The sequence below is a fragment of the Vulpes vulpes genome, chromosome 13 (genome assembly GCF_048418805.1).
Source record: "Vulpes vulpes isolate BD-2025 chromosome 13, VulVul3, whole genome shotgun sequence".
Taxonomy (NCBI): Eukaryota; Metazoa; Chordata; class Mammalia; order Carnivora; family Canidae; genus Vulpes; species Vulpes vulpes.
Genome location: NC_132792.1, coordinates 138,076,695 through 138,098,598, shown reverse-complemented (window position 1 = coordinate 138,098,598; position 21,904 = coordinate 138,076,695). Strand labels below are relative to the sequence as shown.

At 40.8% G+C, this 21,904-nt stretch overlaps 1 long non-coding RNA gene across 1 annotated transcript in view; it reads left to right on the top strand.

Annotated features, from left to right (window-relative positions):
• Window positions 1-350: 350 nt before the first annotated feature.
• The window catches only part of LOC140594995 (uncharacterized), a 63,305-nt gene continuing 41,751 nt past the window's right edge, over window positions 351-21,904 (top strand). The window contains exon 1 of the long non-coding RNA XR_011996348.1: window positions 351-532. This is a non-coding gene — a long non-coding RNA (uncharacterized lncRNA). The remainder of the gene's footprint in view (window positions 533-21,904) is intronic.

Below are 21,904 nucleotides of genomic sequence, written 5' to 3'. Positions count from 1 at the left end.
ATCATCTCAATGCTAACAAAAACCTCTCGCTTCCCAGGATTTCTCTGTGTTAGTAACACCAGGATATATTCCTCCCGTGGTGCTATCTTTACATTTCAAAGAATTAGTTGAGGGCAAAGAATAAAGAAATACGAGATTTGCTTTCCCCCAAAGTGTCTTGATTTTAGAAAATGCATTGGGCTGCCCCTCACATAAAAACAGGATTCCACTGACTCTACATACAGCGTGTGTTTTGCTCTGTTTTTCTAACAGTCAGGTTGGATTTATGTAGAGCCAAATACACACACTCTCCTGATCTCCCTGTGGCCAGTGCTCTAAGATAGCTGGTTGGAATTAGAATCTGAGTTTGCTATCATCAGAAGAAACAGAAGCTGCTGTGTCCAGCATTATGCAGAACTAAGATCCACACTGGGACATCCAGATTCGCCCAGGAGAACCAGAAAGACTTGAATTCATTTAATGATCCTAAAAGCAAGGTCAAATGGCGAGAGGTCACTGGGAATGCTGAGACAAACCAACTCGATCTGTGGAGGTAAGATGAGCAAGAACAGGGGAAAAAAAAGGGGGCAAAGAGCTGGGACTCTGGGAGACAGGACCTAAGAAGATCCCAATGGTTCTACCCCACAGCATCTCCTTGGCCTGGCTTAATTTTTAATGGGCTGAGTACAATTTAGCTACTGATGACTTTTCTACCTCAGACATGTTCCTGAAAGCCAGAGTGGCTGGGGAATTGATTGCAGCAGTCAGCGTGGGGTCCTGACTTTCAGATTTGTGACTCTCAGCCTGGGCTCTGATACAGGGTTGAGGGGAGAAGGGCCAGAGTCGAGCTGCTTCTCTGGGAGAAGGTAGCATATCAAAGCTCTTGGGATCTGGGGGGATCAGTTCTCTCTATTCCCCAGCTCTGGAGGACCTGTACCTCTGTCCTCTTCCGCATAGGGAGAATGCTCAGGAAGGCTGGTGTTGGGGGCAGCAGTGTCCTTCAGAAGCACCCTGAGGGGCCAAGGGAGAAATGGCTGGACGCATTTATCTCCACTGTGCAGCAGAAACCAAGCATTCAAGACCCTCCCTCAGACCCTCTCTGAGCCACTTCCCACCAGTACCTGCCTTTCTTCTCTCCCTGGCTGCCCTCTCCATTCCTCCACCCCCCACGCCCCCCCCACACACACCCTCTTCTTTCTGTTGATTCCTAGACCCACTTCAGCTCTACACTTATCTTTGGATTTTAGTATTATCATAACCTTGCATCTTTTAACCTCTACATTTTAATCTCTCACCCTGATAGCTCTGAGCTTCTTTTTGTTTTCTCACCATTTTGCTCTGCCTTATGTTTTAATCCTTAATCATGTGAAATGTTTAGCCTAAATTTTAACTCTTTCCTTTGTCTATTGCTTTGCATTGTCTATAACTCAATTTAAAGTTTCTGGTCTTTTATTTTCTAGTCTGTATTTTATCTGTTTTCTAGATACCCTTTGCTCCCTCCCACTTTTTTTTGTTTTAAAAATAGACCTGCCCTACGACCCAGCAATTGCACTGTTTTAATTTTCATCTTATGTTTTACCATGTACTATAATGACTCAACAATATACTAGTCCAGTGGTATGCACGATATTGAGAGCCCACATTCCTGAAGAGGAAACAAGAAGGCTTTGTTACTCCCATCTCTTGCCAGCTGCCTATATATACATATATATATGTCTTTTCCATTTCTCTCAGTAGATTTCCTAGCTTAGCGGAAGATGACTTAGCAAAGAATCTTGCCTTCGGAGACTTATGGATAGAATCTCCTAAGAGCCAAAATCTTACTGTTCAGATAGCATGTTTTACTTGCTGAGTATTAGTTATTTACAGCTCACACTATCCAGGCATTTTCAGAAAAGTCATGCGTTTTAAAATCTATGTTCTCCAAAGTTTGTATCATTGGCGTGTGAGTAAATCATCCAAATGGTTTGCCCTCGGTGGTTGGGAATGGAGCTGAGTGTTGCCTTCCAGACTATGCTTCTGGTCTGACTTGGTAAAGAGCCAGGTAGCGCTGAGTGGGGAGAATAAGGGTGGGACTCTGGTACCTCACTGACTCCTCACTGGGCTATTTCCCTCTCTGTCCCATCTGGAGTTAGTCACAGAAGAGGTGCTTTATTTGAATGTGCTACCCCCCACCACCTTGTTTCCTGTATCAGGAGAATAAGAAGTCTATAGCAGGGGTGATTCTGAATAGGATTTCTAAGTGGGGGCACATTCACCCCTGCTAGGTACTTCTTTGAAACCAGCTGGCCCTGTAACCAGAACAGAGACCCACCAGAAAGCCTTCATCCATGGCTCCTCTCACTTTCTGATGTGGCTAGGTTTCCCAGCCCTCACCACTTCGAATCTCAGGAGGTCCACAGCATACAAAAGAATACCGGTGTGGGCCAGTCAGAATGGCTAAAATTAACTCAGGAAACAAAAGATATTAGTGAGGACATGGTGAAAGGGGGAATTCTCTTACACTGTTGGTAGGAAGGCAAACTGATGTGGCCACTCTGGAAAACAGTATGGAGTTTCCTCAAAAAGTTAAGAATAGAACTACCCTTTGACCCAGCAATTGTGCTACTATGCATCTACCTAAAGGATACAAACATAGTGTTTGGAAGGTACACATGCACCCCAATGATTATAGCAGTATTATCAACAATAGCCAAAATACAGAAAGAACCCAGATGTCCATCCACAGATGAATGGATAAAGAAGATGTGAGCTATATCTATATATAACTCAGCCATCAAAAAGAATGAAATCTTGCCATTTGGAACAACATGTATAGAACTAGAGGGTATTATGCTAAGCAAAATAAGCCAGTCAGAGAAAGACAAGTACCATATGATTTCATTCTTATGTGGAATTTAAGAAACAAAACAGATGAACATAGAAGAAGGGAAGGAAAAATAAGGTAAGACAAAAACAGAAGGAGACAAACCATAAGAAACTCTTAACTATAAAGAAACAAACTGAGGGTTGCTGAAGGGGAGGTGGGTGAGGGGATGGGGTTACTGGGTGATGGGTAATTAAGGAGGGCTCATGATGTAATGAGCACTGGGTGTTATATGTAACTGATGAATCACTAACTGTATTGAATTTAAATTAAAAAAAATCCTGGGGCACAGGGGAATCTCCTTTTTTTTTTTTATTTTAAAGATTTATTTATTCAGTCAGAGCGAGAGAGAGGCAGAGACACAGGCAGAGGGAGAAGCAGGCTCCACGCAGGAAGCCCAATGCGGGACGCGATCCCAGGTCTCCAGGATCACACCCTGGGCTGCAGGCAGCGCTAAACCGCTGCGCCACCAGGGCTGCCCAGGAATCTCCTTTTTTTACTAGGCTATCTGAGGGAGAAAGGATGATAGAACTTCCCCTTTTGTCAACTAAACCAAGTGGGCCAGGAGATATCCCACCTGAGGGCTAGTGCTTTTTCTCAGAATTGGATGGCTGCAGTACTTCAAAATAGGATTCTCTAAAAGAGCAACCAGTAGATACTGAGTAACTGCTATAAACAGGTCTTAGTATCAGGTACCAAGGAAGCAACGTGGTATGTAAGGTTTAGTCCATCTTCAGGGACCTCTTGATGTAGTTGGTGATACAAGAAATAGGCATGAAATCATTACATGGCAAACAAAACACTCACATCTGTAGGTGCTTCCCTCCTTCCACCTGCATCTTACCCAAGACCTATTGGTCCATAGGCCAAACTTCAAGGTTACTTTCTTGAGGAAATCTTCCTTTTCTGAGTTAGGTAATTCTCTTAATGGCTTTCACCAAAGCCTTTTCTGACCTTTACTTTTTCACTTTGTGGTTTCCTTCATTTCCACCCGTTTTCATCATTAGACAATAAGCTCTTTAAGAGCAGAGCCTGAGTGTCAAACTGTTTAATTAGCAGCATGGAGAGATGCTATTTATTTATTTATTTATTTATTTTTAATAAAGTTTTCTCCAATGGTTTATTTATTAGAGAAACACACACACACATACACACACACACAAACAGAGAGAGAGAGAGAGGCAGAGACACAGGCTCCATGCAGGGAGCCCAATGCGGAACTCGATCCCGGGTCTCCAGGATCACGCCCTGGGCCAAAGGTGGCGCTAAACCTCTGAGCCACCGGGGCTGCCCTCAACAAGTATTTTTAAATGAATGAATGAACAGTAAGAGGCAGCGTGTGTTACATGTAGAAAGCATAGAGGAGACAGCATAATTTGAATTGAAAAGGAAATGGGGAAAGGGATTCCCTGAGTACTGTAGTACGATCATGTTGCCAGTGCAGTATGAGTGATCTCGCAATTTTTGTGACCCTAGGTACCTGGTTGCCGGCACAGTCACTTCTCATCTGGTGTCATCTTAAGTTTTAGAGTTCCTTGATCACAAGAAAGTTGATGTGGGTTGATTAATACCCTGTGGAAGAGGAGGCATTATGATTCTAACTGAGCTCTACTTCCACATCTGTGTGTGACAGTAACAACTGGGTCGGATGACCTCTTTTAGCCAGCCTCTGTCATAACGCTTCCTGAAAGCCACTGCATGTAGCAGTCTGTGGTGTGAGAGAAAGGACCTAATTACCACAACCTTCCAGCTTATGTTCTGATGGGAGAGCTTGGGCATACATAAAATATATATATATGTACAGAAATACCTCTGACCATAAGTGACACCCTCACAGAAACATTCACAAACAAGCACAGTGCAAAAAGGACACAGATATGAAAACAACCAGTCGGCAGCTGGCTCAGGCCAAATAAATAAATCACATGGAAGTAGGGGAAAGAAATGCCTGCAGATGTAAGGACCTTGTAAGCCACATAACTATTTTGTGCATATTTCTTGTATCACTAGCTGTATCATAAGGTCCCCAAGGGCAGGGACCAAAACACACACCATGTCTCTTTCTTGGCACTTAATACTACAAGCTGTCCATAACAGGCATTCAGTACCCATCCGCTGCTGCTGAAGAGAATCCCATTTTGAAATGGACTACATGGAAGAAGATATGGTGAGAGTGTCTAGTGGACCCCTCCTCCTGGGTGGCCCTACAGGAGAAAAGGGCCTGGTTTGCTGAAGGAGAGCACAGATGGTGGTTGTGTGGGGGCAATGGCAGGTATATTGGGGAAAGCACAAAGGCTAGTGGGAGAATGTGTGTGGGATTGTTAGATAAGGAAAGTGGGTGAAAGTGGGAAGCAAGAGACAGCTGCTGGTAGACAAGAAGGGAGAAAAAGGTTAGTATGACGAATGTGTGAGCACCCTGCTAGAGGTGCTGCATATATCAAATGTCAGGGAATAGATTCGATGGAATCCGTGCACGTAAGGTTTGGCTGGGGATTTGTGAACTTGTGTGTCAAACAGAGAAGGGAAGTTGGAAGAGTGGTTGTTTCATAGGGTTCAATATGATTCTTCTAGTTTAATAAGTTCGTATTGAAGATCTAGTGGGGACTTGGTAGATAATGGTGACGGACATAGTCCCACCCTGGCCAAGGGGCTCAGTAAGGGTAAAAAGGGCTGCATTAAGAGATTCAGACTTCGGGCACCTGGGTGGCTCAGTTGGTTAAACATCTGTCTGCAGTTCAGATCATGATCTTGGGGTCCTGGGATTGAGCTCTACCTCAGGCTCCCTGCTCAGCGGGGAGTCAGCTTCTCCCTCTTCCTCTGTGCTCTCTCTCTGTCTCTCTCTCGCTCTCGCTCTCGGTCTCTCTCTGTCTCTTGCTCTCTGGCTCTCTGTCAAGTAATTAAGTAAAATCTTAAAACAAGAGTTTCAAACTTTATGAAGGGAGCTTTTAGGAAAAGAAGCAATCAGAGGCTTTTTAAAGTATCTGAGACAGGCAATCACCTGCTTACATGATGCTTGAGAAAGATGATTTAGCATGAGAGTCCAGATTGGAGGTGGGGGGTGGACTTGAGCAAGGAGCCTGGCCAAATGCTGCCAGAGCTTCAGAAAAGAGAAGTAGCATCTGGCCTTGAGAGAGGGTAGAGATGAGAAGTGACTGCAGAAATGTTTCCAGTTCTGCTCTGATGTGGTGACACTGAATGATGAAAATAGAGAAGGGAGAAAGACAACCACATATCTTCCATATTTACAACACTGATCTGCTCAGGAGGCCTTTTAGGAACTGCTTCATGGAAGGAGCACAGGCCAGGAGTCTGAAACATGCCTCTAGTCCTGTCTGTTGGACCTTGGGAGAAATTATTTTATGTCAAATTTGGCTTATTTATCTAAGATTAGGCCATTTCAGCCTTAAAAGGCCTATGATTTACAACAGTACTTTGGTGGTAAAAGTGTGTAATGGATGACATAAATTATTAATATGCTAAATTACACTGTGGGTGGCAATAATGACTGAGATTTGTACACGGATTTACACTTTATGAAGTATTTTTTGCATTTTCAAACTTCCCACGACCACTCAGGTAAATGTAATTATTTCATTCAGATTTTACAAGTGAGGAAACAGAGATCTGGAGCTTTGTCCTAAGGTCATAAGGGTGGTATGTGGGACTTAACCCCCCCCAAATCATAGCCTACTGTACTATATGGGAGCCTGGAATTATTGCTTATTCATTTAACATCGGCTATGAATTCTTACTGCATGGAAGCCAGCATTAGATATTATTACTGTTGTTGTCATCTTGGAACATTTTTTATTCACTGAACCACCCATCTAGTCATTATCATATGTTTACTGATCACCTACTATGTGACAGGCACAGAACTAGGCACTAATGGTACAACAAAGAATAGAGCACAGTACCTACTCAGGAGGACTGAGTCTAGAGAAGGAGTTGGGCAGCTATGGTAAGGAAATAAATATTTACAATATAGTGCTCTCAGTCCTTATTGCTGGAGCATGTGTGGAGGGCATGTGATAGTGTATATGCAGGTCTGTTTCATGTGGACCTGGCACCGTCTCATTCTTCTCACAGACCAAATCTCTTAACAAATGGCTCAAGAGGCCTTCCCTTGGTCAAGGTTCCTCTGGCTTCAGGTCACCATAGTCTGCTCTTCTCAGAACACTGCCACACCTGCTACTACCATTTAGTCTGTGGTGCCTCATAGTTCATTTTCCATTCATTTATGTCTTGTTCACTACATGTTTTCCTTTGTCCTTCTGGAGAAGGCTCTGTGGTATACACAGTGGTTTTTGCAGGTGAGTGCCATAGGTAACATTTGTTACTCAGTCACAGCACTAGGTCTGAACATGGTAGCCAATCAATAAACATTTGTTTGATTGATTAAGATTCCCAGTTTGAGAATCCATATGGCAGAAAGGTGCCAAAATGAATTCCCTAAAAGGGCAGTATGCCATTGAACCAAGAGAATGAAGTTCAGAGCAGCTGTACTGCTGTCCAGGAGCATTTTTATGTGATGACTGTAGCCGGCAAGCCCACCTTTGACCTCCACCAGTCTATGCATCAGGGGCTTAAACAACTGCATTCAGAGTGTGTAACCTCACTGTGACAGGGAGAAAGAGAGACTTTGGCCCTTTAAAGTCAATTTTGTGAAATAGATCTCAATCCAGCAGAGATGATGTTAAGAAGCAATTAAAAAAATTATTGTTGTTATTTTTACCTGCATCCTGTTTCTGGCTGTGCCACTATCGTGTGAAGGGGTCTTGGCACATATGCTGTTTTTGAGTGCCAGTTTTCCCATCTGTAAGATAATCCCTGTCCTTGATCCTCAGCTCACAGGGGTGTTTAGAAGCACAGGGAGGTGATGTTTATGCTGTGCTTGCAGTATCCCAGACAAAAGGAGCTGTATAAATAAAGGTGATCACTCCTATTATAGTATATACAGCAGTTCAGGAATATGTTTAATGCCCTGTCCCCTTTCCTCCTCTCTCTTGCCCTGAAGTCTCCCCTCTGTTTGTACCGGGGAGCACAACCGTTCTGATCTAGCTGTAGTCAGATTAATTGAACAGGAGCCTTTGAAAACCCATCTAGTTTACCCAGCTTGCTTATCTTTCAGGCCTTTAACAAGCTCTTCTCTATTTTGCGAAAGGAGAAAGAAAAAGACATCACTTGGAATGTCAACTGCTTGGTTCCTTTATCAGCTCAGCTTTTTTCCTGAAGGTTCCCCTGCCTCTCAAGTGATCTCATCCGAAATTCCCCCCACACTGTGATGGCTGGATGCAGGACTCTCTGGTTCAGTTGCCTTGGCAACAACTTCTGGTTGTTGCAGGTTCTGTTTAGTGTTGGGTCCTAATCATTGTTTTCCCCTCTGCATCACGGTCCAAGAGGGGCAATAAACTCTGAATTAGGTGAAACAGAGGAAACAGTCCAACAGACAGGAGGGAAAGGGAAGAACAGGCAGAGAAAACCTCTAGAGGGGCCACTGTTGGGTCTTTGGAACTACCAGGTAGTTACAGATTTAACAAAAACTTAAAGTCAGGAAGCTGATAAAGGCAGGTAGATAGAGACTTTGACATGATGAGACTTCTCACATAATTCCAGTGAGAATCATAAGAACAGAGAACTTCATAAGTAGAGCTGAATATCTCTTCCAGGTAGACTAAAGGACCATGCCTGATATATTTTCTCACCCTCAGTGAACTTCGACTTTAGGAATCCACTGACATTGACTGAGGGCCTGCTCAGAACCAGGCTCTGTATTTAACAGTATGATCCAGAAAAAACCCTTCCGTAGTGTCCACCTGGGACACATGTCCTTAAAGCACAAACACAGTATTCAAGTGGTTTTACTTACTCTTAGCTTGTTATTTATTTCTGTTTTTATGATATCTCTTCATTTGGAAGACTTGGCATAGTTGTTTGAAAAAAAGCAAGTCTAAGACTTGTGAGTTTGAGATAGAGGAACATTCTGACACATCTTAACTGCTGAGCTTCAGACGCTATATATGTAAGGGACTATTTATTTATGTTGGCACCAAGCACAACTCTTATATTTACCTTTAAGAGCAAGGTGTATTGAATAGGGATGGATTAGTTTGAATGACAACTATACATTTAAAAAAATTCACAGACTTCATCTTTGTATTCATTCACCAAATATTTATTGGATTCTGATTATTTGCCAGGCACTGTAATAGGCACTAGAAGTATAGTAGTAAAGAAAACAATAGAACATCTCTGTCTTCAGAGATGCCATGTTCTATCTCGGTCCCATAATCAATATTGGTGTTCACATAAGTGATTCTGCATTAGCAGAGAGATTAAATGGAGGATCTAGTGTTGCCACACCCAAAGTTTACCACAAAATTCATAATCTCAAGGTTGAAGGCCCCTCTAGGGAACTTTATCTCCCTCCAACTCCCCATTTACAGGAATCCCTGTTTCAAGCATCCCTTGGAAGTAGGCCCTACCTTCCAGACACTCCCTCATATGTCCCTTCTTCTAGCAGCACCTCCACTACCAGAACTTTCCTAAATCTGTCTGCCACATCTCACCTGTCTCAATCAGTAGTGTTCTAGAAGGTAACCATGTTTCCATTCTCCTCCCTAATTCATTCTCCACACAGCTGACAAAGCGGTCTTTCAAAAACGGAATTCAAACCATGTCTTCTCAACTTAAAATCCTCCAGAGGCCCTCTTTGCACTTAGTTTAAAATATCTACTCTCCACCCTGTTCCAGCTAGCGTCTCTGACCTCACTCTCCTGGTTTCCAGACAATAGCAGGTACCTCTACCTGAAACACAGTGGTTTGACTGCTTACATCCTAGTACTATCCCCAAGTCCCTACACACCACAACACACACTAAAAACTAAGCTCCTTGGCAGCCTTCACTTGGATTTGTTCACCTCTATTTACAAATGTGTCTCACATAGTAGGCATTTATAATTATTTATTGAATTTTTAAAAATCTAGCTTCCTTAACACCTTTCTAAGGGTGTCTGGGTGGCTCAGTCAGGTAAGTGTCTGCCTTCGGCTCAGGTCATGATCCCAGGGTTTTGGGATCAGACCCTGCATTGGGCTCCCTACTCAGTGGGAAGTCTACTTTTCCCTCTTCTTTTGCCCCTACCCTCTGCTCGTTCTCTCTCTCTCTCTCTGCATTTCTCAAATAAATAAAATATTTTTTAAAAAATTTAAAAGGTGCGACACCTTTCTAAGAGTGACAAGGGAATATCTGTAGAAGTGTCTCAAGTGTATATATGATTTTAAAAGTTTATTTTTTCTTATATTGTACAAAATTTCTTAGGATCAAGAAACTTGATCCAATATTATAAAATGTTTATCGATCACTTTCATGAAACTGGTTTAATGTCTGACCAATTAAACTTAATTGAAGCCTCTCCTCTGCCAAGCCAACTACACCTTCCACTGAATTTTGAGCAATGACTTGATGTACATATCAGTGGGAAGAGTTGAAACTAATTCTCTGTTCTTAATTGCTCCTAATACATGCTGGTCTGTAATAAATATGATATCAAAATAATTATAATAAGATTATATGGAATCTAATACATGGTAATTAATGAAGAAATATTTGAACTGTCAGTGGTGTCTTGAGCCCTAAAGGGAAAAATAATAACCTGACAATATAAGTGAAATATGAGATCAACCAATTAATTAGGGGAATAATTTAATATGGTGCTCTGAAAGTAGGCCAATTAAAATGTACTGTTATTATTTAACATTAAGGTGCTAGATCCTGAACACAGTTTGAAAGTAGACCTTATATTCTTGCCCTCAGGGAACTTAAAGCTGATTTAATAGTTGTATATAAAAGGACAAAGAAGCAGGAGGGGCGGTGTTGATTTGATTTATGTACTGGAGCTCCTTCCTCTGGCATTAGGCTGGAGCAAGGGAGAGCTGTTACCACCACTACACTATTCAGAACTTGTCCCTTCTCCTCACTCCTTCTAGCCTTCATTGGAGGGTGAGAGGGATCAGTTTGAGGTCAATAGAGGACAGAAGAAATGGGTTTTTAAAAAAAGGCTTTCCAGAAAATAGTAAGTTTGCTATAATAGAGCTAGTTAGTGGAAAACAAGAACCCAGATATCATTAGTGCCTTTGATAATCCATTAGGAATAATTAATTGGCTACTAATGAAACAATAACAATAATAAATACAAAACTGGAACCATTCTGCCTTCTAACATACTTAAGGGAATGCGTGTTATCTACCCTCAAATTTAATGATAATGCAAAAGATAAACTACAAGGTAGCCCACTAACTGCTCATTTAACTTTAATGAATGAGGATTTCTGAAATAAATAATAATAAGTGTATTTATAATTTGCTAAAATTTCTTTAAACTTTCTAAAGTCTTCTTGTGAAATACTGAAGTTTCATGGTCTCGCCTTCAATATCTTGTTTACAGCATAGGATGATTAATATTTTGATGTCCTAACACTGTCCCTGAAAAGGGAATCCTCCATTTCTTCTCACTAGAAGGAAACACAGAAGGCCCTCCTCTCTCTCTCTCTCCTGGAATATCCGATTCTCATTGGGGTGCCCTTTGAACTGCTTTTGTAGCAATTCAGGTATATTGTGTTGAAATATTCATCCTTCTCTCTTCTCCTTGGACACCATTGACATTCATGTAGAAGATATTGGGGAGAACTGCCTGTGGCTGGATACCATCCATGGCTCTCTGTTTCAAAAGAGACTTACCTTAAAGTTTAGGGCTGGCAAACATCATGCTTTCATTAACACATTTGGCAACATAATACACCAAAATGGATGACAGTTTGCCAAAATGTGTTGCAGGTTGTCCAAGCACATTAAATTATTGTGCTTAAGCACAGAAGAGCTCTGAACTCATTGGCTAAGACTATTACCGATTCGCAAAGCAACATTCACCAACATCCAACATCTATCTATATTCCACCTATGTATCATGACTCTAGGTTAAGAAGTACAGGGATTAAAAAAAAAAAAAAGTACAGGGATTTGCCTAAACTAATAGCACTGTCCACAGCTTGACTTGATTTCTTGGTGCATATTTACATGAGAACAGAATGCTGATACTAATAAAAACTATGAGTAATTGTGCTCTTACTAAAGTTTACTAAAGCTAAGTGCTTTCCATGCATTATTTCATTATATCCTCACCACCTATGAAGTAGACATCATAATTAATTCCCATTTTATAGAAATAAAGAAATTAAAGCCTAAAAATTAAATAACATGGTGATTGGCAGAAGAAAAAACTCAAACCCAAGTCTTTCCAGTATGCATTTATCTTCTTTAAGACTCTGTGCCCTAACACCCCTTTGTAAATAACATGCCAGTGTATGAAGGCTATAATCATTGCTGGGGCATACATGATTATGATAACTTACACATCATTGCTCTCCCTAATGTACACATCAATATACTTAGTCCTTTTGTCTACTGAGTTAATCTCTCCTTATAATCCTAACATGCACTGTAGGCATACTGATTATAACAATTTTACAATGAATTACTGAAACCCAAGGGTGTCGAGCATCTCCACTGTGTCCATGGTCACATTTGTACTACATTCCCGGTCATCTAATTAACTGAGATTAGTTATTTAATATTTTACATTATTTTCCCCATCAGCTCACTCTGAAGCAGCAATTTGTACCTATACCTCTGCTCAAAAGGAAGAAATAGAAAAGAAAATGGAGTAGTTATTTTTTTCTTTTTTGGCAGTTGCAATGTATCACTTTCTTTGTCCTGAGGGCTAAAATAATGTTTGAAATTGCAGCAAATTGGGATCTCAGGGCCAAATCTATCTTCCTCTGTAGAGTTTTCTACTCTTCCTTGGAATTTCTTGGTTTTCCATTTATTTAGTATTGCAAATTTAAAGTCTGAGCCCTCCAAGTAAACTGTTCAAAAGCTCCTTTCTACCTCAGTTCCCCAATCCAGCAACCACAGACCAGACACCCCCAGGGAAGTTTCGCTTGGTTTTCATCTGATGCTCTTGAATTTAATATTTCTTACCACTCAAACAGGAAAGTCTAGGGCACAAATGACATAGAACATGGAGGACATAACCTGTTTGTTCCTTGGACTAGTGAGGTAACAATATATTCAGATAATGGATGAATTATCCATTTCCTACTTCTGTTCTCTGACACCATTGGTAGAGACAAATTATAGATAAATTATGAAAGAATAATCAGAAAGCTTTGATGACTGAGGAAATGTGGAAGACAAGGGAGAAAGAGGAATCCAAGGTGATAGAAACAAATTGCACCTTGATAACTTGGAGAATGATGATGCCATTAAGTGAAGTGGAAAGTCAGAAGGAGGAGCCACAAGGGATGAAGGGAGGAGGGAAAAGAAATGATGAATTCAGCTATAAAGTTGTTGAGCGAGGCGATGTTGGAAAATTAAATACCATGTATCCGGTGGGCAGTTTGAACAGTAGAAGCAGAGTTTGTGGAAAAGGTTCAGGTAGGAGATAAAAATGTGAAGGTTGTGTGTATAAAAACGAGTGATGTCTCTGGGGTAGAGAAGAGGAATGAGGTTTCAACCTGAGAAATACCCTTAAACAAGCAGCCAACACAGAAAATCCAGTTAGGAAGTTAGAAAAAGAATGGACCATGCATGGGAAAATAAATAGGATGGTGCCATGTGTCGGAAGCTAAGGAATGATAATGGGTTGTTTGCTGATAAGGCTGTGAGGACTCAATCAGATTAAATATTTTGAAGCAGTTCATATGTATCAAATGTTATGCCTGTTTTTACCTGTAAAATGTTCTTTAAAACCAACATTTGAGGAGGAAATAGAATGTTTTAAAAGGAATCAGCATTGGAACCTCTACAACCTCTCTAACCCCCTATACCCACTGGACCCTTTTACAAGAAAGACACCTACTCCAGCAAAACAGACACCTTATAACCGAATTGAACCATATAAAATGACCATTTATTTTGTCAAAGAAAAATTATCTTTTCATATTTTCCATCCAACTTAAGCATGGTTTCCCAAACCCACCCTGATAAGCTTGGCCACCTTTGAGCTTTAGGGAGTGGTTTTACCATCTGACCCAGATTTCTTTCCCTTGACCCTCAGCCTAGTTCCTCTGGTCATTCTACCTGGGGTCTTTTGAGGGCTGGAGTGGGACATGAAGGCCTAGATCAAAAACCTATTCTAACCCTGTCTTGTTCACTGTTTTGATATCTCTTCTGTACCCTTTTCTCTGAGCTAAGTGAGCATATTCCAGGATTGAAGGCTATGGAAAGTGATGACTGACTCTGTCTTTCCCTGATCTGAACACAGGGGAAGAATTCTCAATTGATCTACATTGGGCACACCCTTCCCACCACAGAGCAGGGAACCAGATTACCTGAAAGTGCAACTGGAGCAGAGAAAGGCTTAAAATGTGTTGTCATACTGATTGACATGCGACCCTCCTCCGTGGTCTGGTGAGTTTTATGGTTAGAGTAAAGCAAAACACAGAGAATTACTTCAGTTATATAAATCAAAGACTCAATCAAGAATTTCCTTTTGTACATAGAGTCCCAGCATTTGCATGCTTGGTCAGTTGTTCAAATGACCAAATTTTACTTGGTCTCATTAACATGTAATCCTTAAAATGCATATTCACTCAGCTAATGTAAAGCTTGGTCTCTGCATAGGGAATTCTTCCCAAATATGCAAGACTCTGAGTACTTTAAAAAGTTCTGAAAGTGGGCAGTCTGGATGGCCCAGGGGTTTAGCGCCGCCTTCAGCCCAGGGAGTGATCCTGGAGACCCGGGATCAGCAGAGTCCCGTGTCGGGCTCCCTGCGTGGAGCCTGCTTCTCTCTCTGCCTGTGTCTCTGCCTCTCTCTCTCTCTCTCTCTCTCTCTGTGTGTGTGTGTGTGTGTCTCTCATGAATAAATAAACAAAATCTTTAAAAAAAAAGTTCTAAAAGCACAGTTAATATCTTATACAAAAAGCCTGTTGATCATGAATAGAAGTTCTACAAAATGGAAGTCAGCAGAGAGAACCATTAAAGCGCAAACCGAGCAATTAGGGACTGCCAGCCTGACTCTCCCTGTCACTCCACAGGACTCCTGCCCCTTTGCCAACTCTATGGCAGTTAGAGGAAGCTGACATACGTTCTTGATTCTCTGGTGTAGTTTCAGGGAAGGGAGATACTCCAAACCACATTTCTATATCCAGAACAACACATAAGACATTAAGATAATGCTTGATTATTTAAAAAGTTAAGTCTACCCTGATATTTGCCCTTGAAATCATCATTGGGTTCTGACTTTATTATTGCCTCCTCACTTTGGTTTCTTGTAATATTCTCCCCTCCCCTCACTTCTCCTCCTTGGTTACTTTACATAAATGCAATTTCATGATGAAAATTTGAAAATAATGTGGCAGTGGTTGATTGCCAGGGAAGGCAGTTGCCTCTGCCTTTCTTTTCTCAGACACATTAATAGAACACCTGTGAGCGGTTTCATTTTAAATAACCAGAGAGAAAGATGCATATGTAGAGAGATTGCTATAATGTCAGATATATAGTATAAAATTATCATACCATAGTTATATTAAAAACTGTATATAGTTTAAATTTATATACATTTAATAGAGATGGTGCCTATTTTATTTAAAGATACAGTACTAGGAAAACACAGCAATATATTTTAGAAAATTGAATGTTAATTTTTAAAAAGCCCATAACTTCTGCACCAATGGGATACTTCAGAAAGTTAATTTTCTCCACAGACTGTGGTAATTTTAACAAGAATATCCTAATATGTCTCAGATGCTCAGGAACAACTTCCATGTATTGAAAATTGGGTTTGAAATAGGATTTTAAGCTGTCATTTTCATCAATGAGATTATATTTTGTGCATGTAGTCCCATTTTTAATAATTTCTAAATCTGAAATTAATAAAAAACTCCACTGAAAAAATTTTTTTTCAGCAAAAAGGCACTGTTTACCTTCCTCTAATTGCTTCACTCCAGAAAACCCCCTTAGGGTTTCATCTAGGCATTGCATTTTTTCAGTCTTATTGCTATTATTTTGTTAATATATTTTATAAAGGCAACAAAACTAAGTATATAGATTTGCCAAGGGCGAGAAGCTGCTTAGCAAGTTTTTCTGGCAAGTCATAGCTTGTTTCTAAAACCATCGTAATTATTCTTTGTGGGATATTGAGAGTTTGCTTTGCCTGCATGTTTATTAACAATTTGAACTTTTTACAATTAGATATTTATTTGGGGGGGTGGTTGGATGGCGATCACTATATTGCTAGGACAGTAGATGGATGTTCTCTGTTCCTGAATGTCAAGGTAGACATGCCTCCATGTCAGTCACTGCTACAAGTGAAACAAGGATGCATCGAAGGTAATGACCAGGCTCAAGGAAGAGAACATTTTTATAGGATTAGTTTCTCTGTCTTTACCATAACCTCTCACCTTTATTTCTATGATGTATGTGAAATAAAGTGGCCAGCATAGAAGACCTATAAAATATGTGTTGTTTCTTCCTTCCTCTCTACTTCAAAATTGCTCTGATGATCTTCTCTCAGGACGGTTTAAGGTCTTCCCAGGTTCTGGGCATGCATACTATTAGATGCATCACCTAAAATCAAATTAAAGTTGCTTATATACTATGTATGTATTTCATGCACCCATATCCCACATTAAGTCACATTTATTCACAATTATAGAAGACTTGATTTGAATTATGGCTGCTATTTGATAGAACAACTTTTGTAGATATTTAAGCATATATTATTTCAGCCTTTCACCTTTGTTTTCAAATTTTGGAGGTGTTCTTTGTTTTGTTTTTATTTTTGGGTCTCCAGCATTTTTGAAGTAATTGAGAAGCCTCTAGATCCTAGATACTGAGCCTAGAGGTCTTCGCTTCTGTCCTGTCTTAGAAGAAAAGTATCATTCCTACTAAGCAAAACTAGCCCCTTCTCTTACGCCTTTAATACTAGTTGTGGCACCCACCACCAGGCATTTAAAGAATGTCTACCATGTGGCCAAATGACTAGAAGCACTGAGACTGAGACTGATAATATAAACTGAGACTTCCTATAAGAAGTGCAAGAACAGGACTTTTTTTTTTTAAGATTTTATTTATTTATTCATGAGACACACAGAGAGAGAGAGAGAGAGAGAGAGAGAGAGAGAGAGAGAGGCAGAGACACAGGCAGAGGGAGAAGCAGGCTCCATGCAGGGAGCCTGACGTGGGACTCGGTCCTGAGTCTCCAGGATCACACCCCAGGCTTCAGGCAGCGCTAAACCGCTGTGCCACCAGGGCTGCTCCAGGACTATCTTTTCTTAGGAAATGGCTTAGGGTGACTTCACAGAGGAGGCAACTGAGCCTCATGGATGAATTGGAATTGGCTAGATGGAGGTGGGTGGGCATTCCCGACAACCCATATTGGCAAAAAACACAGCTTTCTCTAAGATCTTAGTCTATAAAATATCTGCACTGTCTTGATTTTCAAGCACACTAGAGATATGGGGACAATTTTATTTTCTTTCTACCTTTCAGACTATTCTTCTCTGGATACCATTTTACTCCAAACCCCATGAAATTAGATGCTGCCCTCAAGGGACTATTCTTGTCTCTTTTCTTTCTCTTTATGCTCTCCTTTAGTAATCTGAAACTTTCTCCAGACTATCAACCATTACCTCAGGTAGGACTCTCTGCTTCCCAATCTCCAGAACCAAAATTTGTTCCAAATAAAGAGATTTTGTTTTTTTGTTTTGTTTTGTTTTGTTTTGTTTTTCATTTGCATTGTGGCTATCTCCATGCATCCCAAATTAGGCATATCATTTCTTCCAGAAAAGTCTGCCCTTTGTTCTGTGTTCCTTATTCAGATTACTATGAGATTTTCTTAGGCATTTAGATCTAAAATTCTGAGTCATCTTTGACCCCCTTCCTCCTTGGCCCACCACAATCCAATCAGTTAATTGTTCTTTGGCTAACTCCCCTTGGTCTTTTATTCCCTTCCCATCCTACTCCCTCCCCACTAGTTGATTATTGATTCTCCTCTCACCTAGATTATCACCTAGCCTCCTAAATGGTGTCTCTGAATCTATTCCCACTAGCACGGGCTACATACCTAAGTTACAAAATGTACATTTCTGATCACATCTCTCTTCTACTAAGGATGTTAAGGACATCCACTATATAACAAGATTTGAAATGCTCAGGTCATATTTAAGGTCTCTATTATATACCATTCCAATGTTAAATAAAATATTCATTTTTATATATTCTTTGCTCCATCAAAACAGACCGTTTGCTGCTTCCCACAGGCACAAAGAAATTTTTGATCTCCATCTTTTGGTCTAGAAACCTTTGCATCCCCCAATTCGAACTCTGATTTTTCCTTTAAGACTCCACCAGACAGCTACCTCTTTCATAGAGCTTCTCTTTATGCTATGCTGTCCTTCCTGTTATTTATTTCCCCTCTCCTCCAAGCCTACATTATATTAGTAGGGATTTCTTAGTGTTTTGAATTTATGCTTAATTTTTTAATTAACAAACTTCACTGTACTTTTCTGTTTATAATCCTACAACATTTTACTCATAACTATAAGGGCAATTATTGCACTCTGCATTGATTCTGGAGACAGTCTTCTATAAATATCTGGTGGATGAATGAGTATAGCCTTTATAGATTTTTTCCTCTCTAACAAGTCTGCCTTCACATCTCTAAGTCAATTGAAAGAATATTATACAGGGAGCGAATTTATGTATACTTGCAACAAGTTATTTTAAAGGATAATTTGAAAGGGTGCTTATTTCTGGTATGGAATTTCAGTTTTTTATATATGATGATAAAAGAGAAATTAAACTGGTGATTGGATATTTTGTGATATCCTCCTACAGAATATTTGAGTTAAAATTTTCTATAATAGGGGCACCTGGGTGGCTCAGTCAATTAAGCGTCTGCCTTCGGCTCAAGTCATGATCTCAGGGTCCTGGGGCTGAACCCCACATCAGGCTCTCTGCTCAGTAGGGAGTCTGCTTCTCCCTCTCCCTCTGCCTGCCCCTGCTGTCTTGCTCTCTCTCTCTCTCTCAAATAAATAAATAAAAATTTTTAAAAATAAAATAAAATTTTGTGTAATATAAAAGGGAACAAGTCAAGGGAAATTGGCAGCAATCATAATGATAATTAAATAACTTATTTATCAAAAACCAAATATGGGCTACATACTGGTCCATATATGTATATTATTATAGACTTCCGTATGTATATACATAATTTCTATCCCTTACATTTTACATATTTTTAAATTGAAGCTCAGAGAAATAAACTTTAATTATCTAAGAACTCAAGATTACTATTTAAAATCCACAGTTAGGTCTTATTCTTTGGATCATAATCTACTCCTCATAATATTTCTAGTTACTTAAACATCATACACTTCCAAGTACCTCGCCTTTTCTCTAGTAAGCCCTATTCCATTTTTGGTCAACCTACAGTTTGCCTCTCCTGTATTAGGGTGAAGTCAGTTTCTCCTGACTTGCATTTGTGTTGTGGTTGTTACCAAAGACCTGAAAATATGAAGTTATCAGTGTATGAACAGTAAGAGCTGTTCCTCATGGTGGTTCACCATATGATACAATTTAGCATTACCTGTGTCTGAAAGTAATGTGCATTTTCCCACAGATCTAGGCACCAGACACAACTTTTTCTTCAATATTGTCATAATATTGTCTAAAATATTAAATCTAAGAAAGTTGGCCGTTGTAAAAAAAAAAAAAAAAAGTTGCACTGATCTGTTGCAACAGTGGAAACTCCCACCATTGGGTCCACTTGGAGTTATGGAAGTTCACTATTATGTTACAAGAGCTTATTGAAACAAGTCCCGCAGTGGTAGTGAGAGTAATGAGCATTGGCTTCAAATCTGGGCTCTACTGCTTTAGAGCTCTGTGTCTGCCTCAGTTTCCCTATTTCTGTAATGAGTGGGAAAGGGGACAGGAGGGGAGATAATGCCATGTTAAAGAGCAGTATGAGGATTGGGAAAAATCTGTAAATCTGGTGGAGCTGAAGCATTCAACAGATGGTAGTCATTACTGTTATTGGTCTCGCAGGACATTCCAACTCCCTAGCAGAAGGAAGGGTCCTGTATCAGTTTCCTGTGGCAGCTATAACAAATTACCATAAACTAGGTGGTTTAAAACAACACAATTTATTCTCTCACAGCTCTGGAAGCCAGAGTCCAAAAACAAGGTGTTGGCAGGGCCATACTACCTCCAGATGCCTTAGGGGAAATTCATTCTTGGCTCATCCAGCTTCTGGTAGCTACTGGCATTTTTTTATTTATGGCCACATCACTCAAATCCCTGCCCCTTTGGTCACATTTTCTCCTCTTCTGTCTGTGTAATCTTCTTCTACCTTCCCCTTGGTAGGATACTTGTCATTAGGTTTAGGGCCTACCTGGATAACCCAGAATGATCTCATCTCAGCTTCTTTAACTTAATTACATCTATAAAGATCCTTTTTCTGAGTAAGATGGCATTTGTATCATTCACTAGTTCCAGGGATTAGGACACGAACATATCTGTAGGGCCACCATTCCATGCACTACAGGTCCTGAAGGAGTGGATAAGGTACTGGGCTTATTTTCTTTTGGCAGGTGAAATATGCATGGGGCACAGAATGCTTCCTGCGAAGGGTGCTACTGCTGACAGCCAGGCAGCAGCAGAAGAGGCTGAAACAGCTTCTCATAGGGGAGGAGAAGGCACACAGGGAAGCAGCCTAGAACAATGGGAGCTGGAGGAGGCCCAGACATCGGGAAAGCTAGCTCCAGGTCGAGTCTTGTCCCCAACTTATAGTATAGCAGAGGGCAGGACACTTCTCTGTGTGCCTCCCATTGCCTCATATTTAAAATGAAAGAATATCAGACCAGATCAGAGATTTTAAATAGAATACATATAGGTTGAATACAGTCATGTCTTTTAAAACTCTGAATAGTTAAAAATAATTGACAGACATCATGTAAAAATTAGTATAGCTTCTTTTAAAAATCAGCCATGGCAGCAATAGGGCATTCAGTCTTCTTTAGGCCAAGTGAGTTGTAGGAAGTGTGGCCCCACCATTAGAATGAGCCATCTGGCCTGCCACCTCTCCCACCACACTCAAGTGGCTTCTGACACTGACATTGAGTGCAAGTGGCCCTTTATCATCTTCTCACACTGCAAATTTCCTGATGGTACAAAAATATTTGTCTTTATCCATGTTTCCATCAGTGGTGAGATCCAGATGGTTTCTTCTATACCTGGCTGGATGCACTCACTTATATGGCCTGCCTGGGCCCCCTACAATTTGCTTTTGTGATGGCTGTGTCAGAAGACTGAGATCACTGCTCATTTCTATGACACTAATGATCCAGAGGCCAGAAGGAAAGGCTAGGGGTGCCAGACAGTGACCTGACCTCTGACTGCAAGCAAGCCCTCCAGGCTCTTCCAGGCACCAATCCACCTTCTTCTGGGACCTGTTCACAGCTCATAGGATGAGGTTCTTGGCCCCCCACCCCCTCAGTGCTCCTTATAACCAGATCCCTGCACCTGTGTTCTCAGTCCTCAGATTTCTCTTCCTTGTCTTCCTACACACTTCCATGACTCCTGCTGCAAGACTTTTAGCCTTCAGGTCCTGCCAATGAGCACCCTTGCTGTAGCTTTTTGGGAAACTACTACAGTGGCTTCTCCTTCATCTGGACTTTACTGTGCTCTCCTGCACAATTCATTGTTTAGTTCTGCAAAGCATTTTTAGAGTCTTGTTTGCAATGAGAGAGAACTAGGGAAACAAAGCAGCATATTGTCTTCAATCTGGTCCCTCTCATAAGGGGGCTAGTTAATTTTTAAAATTGTAATCCTCCAGTAATGGACCATCTGAAAAGACAGTCACACTCTCAGTTGGAGCCTCCTGTGACTTCAGAAGGACTCCTGTGCCCTGCTGTCACAGCTGAGCCTGCCTGGCCACCTTTCAGGGAAGCTGCCTCCTCCTCCACTCCCCCCACCCCCCATTCCTCCCACTCCCGTCTCAC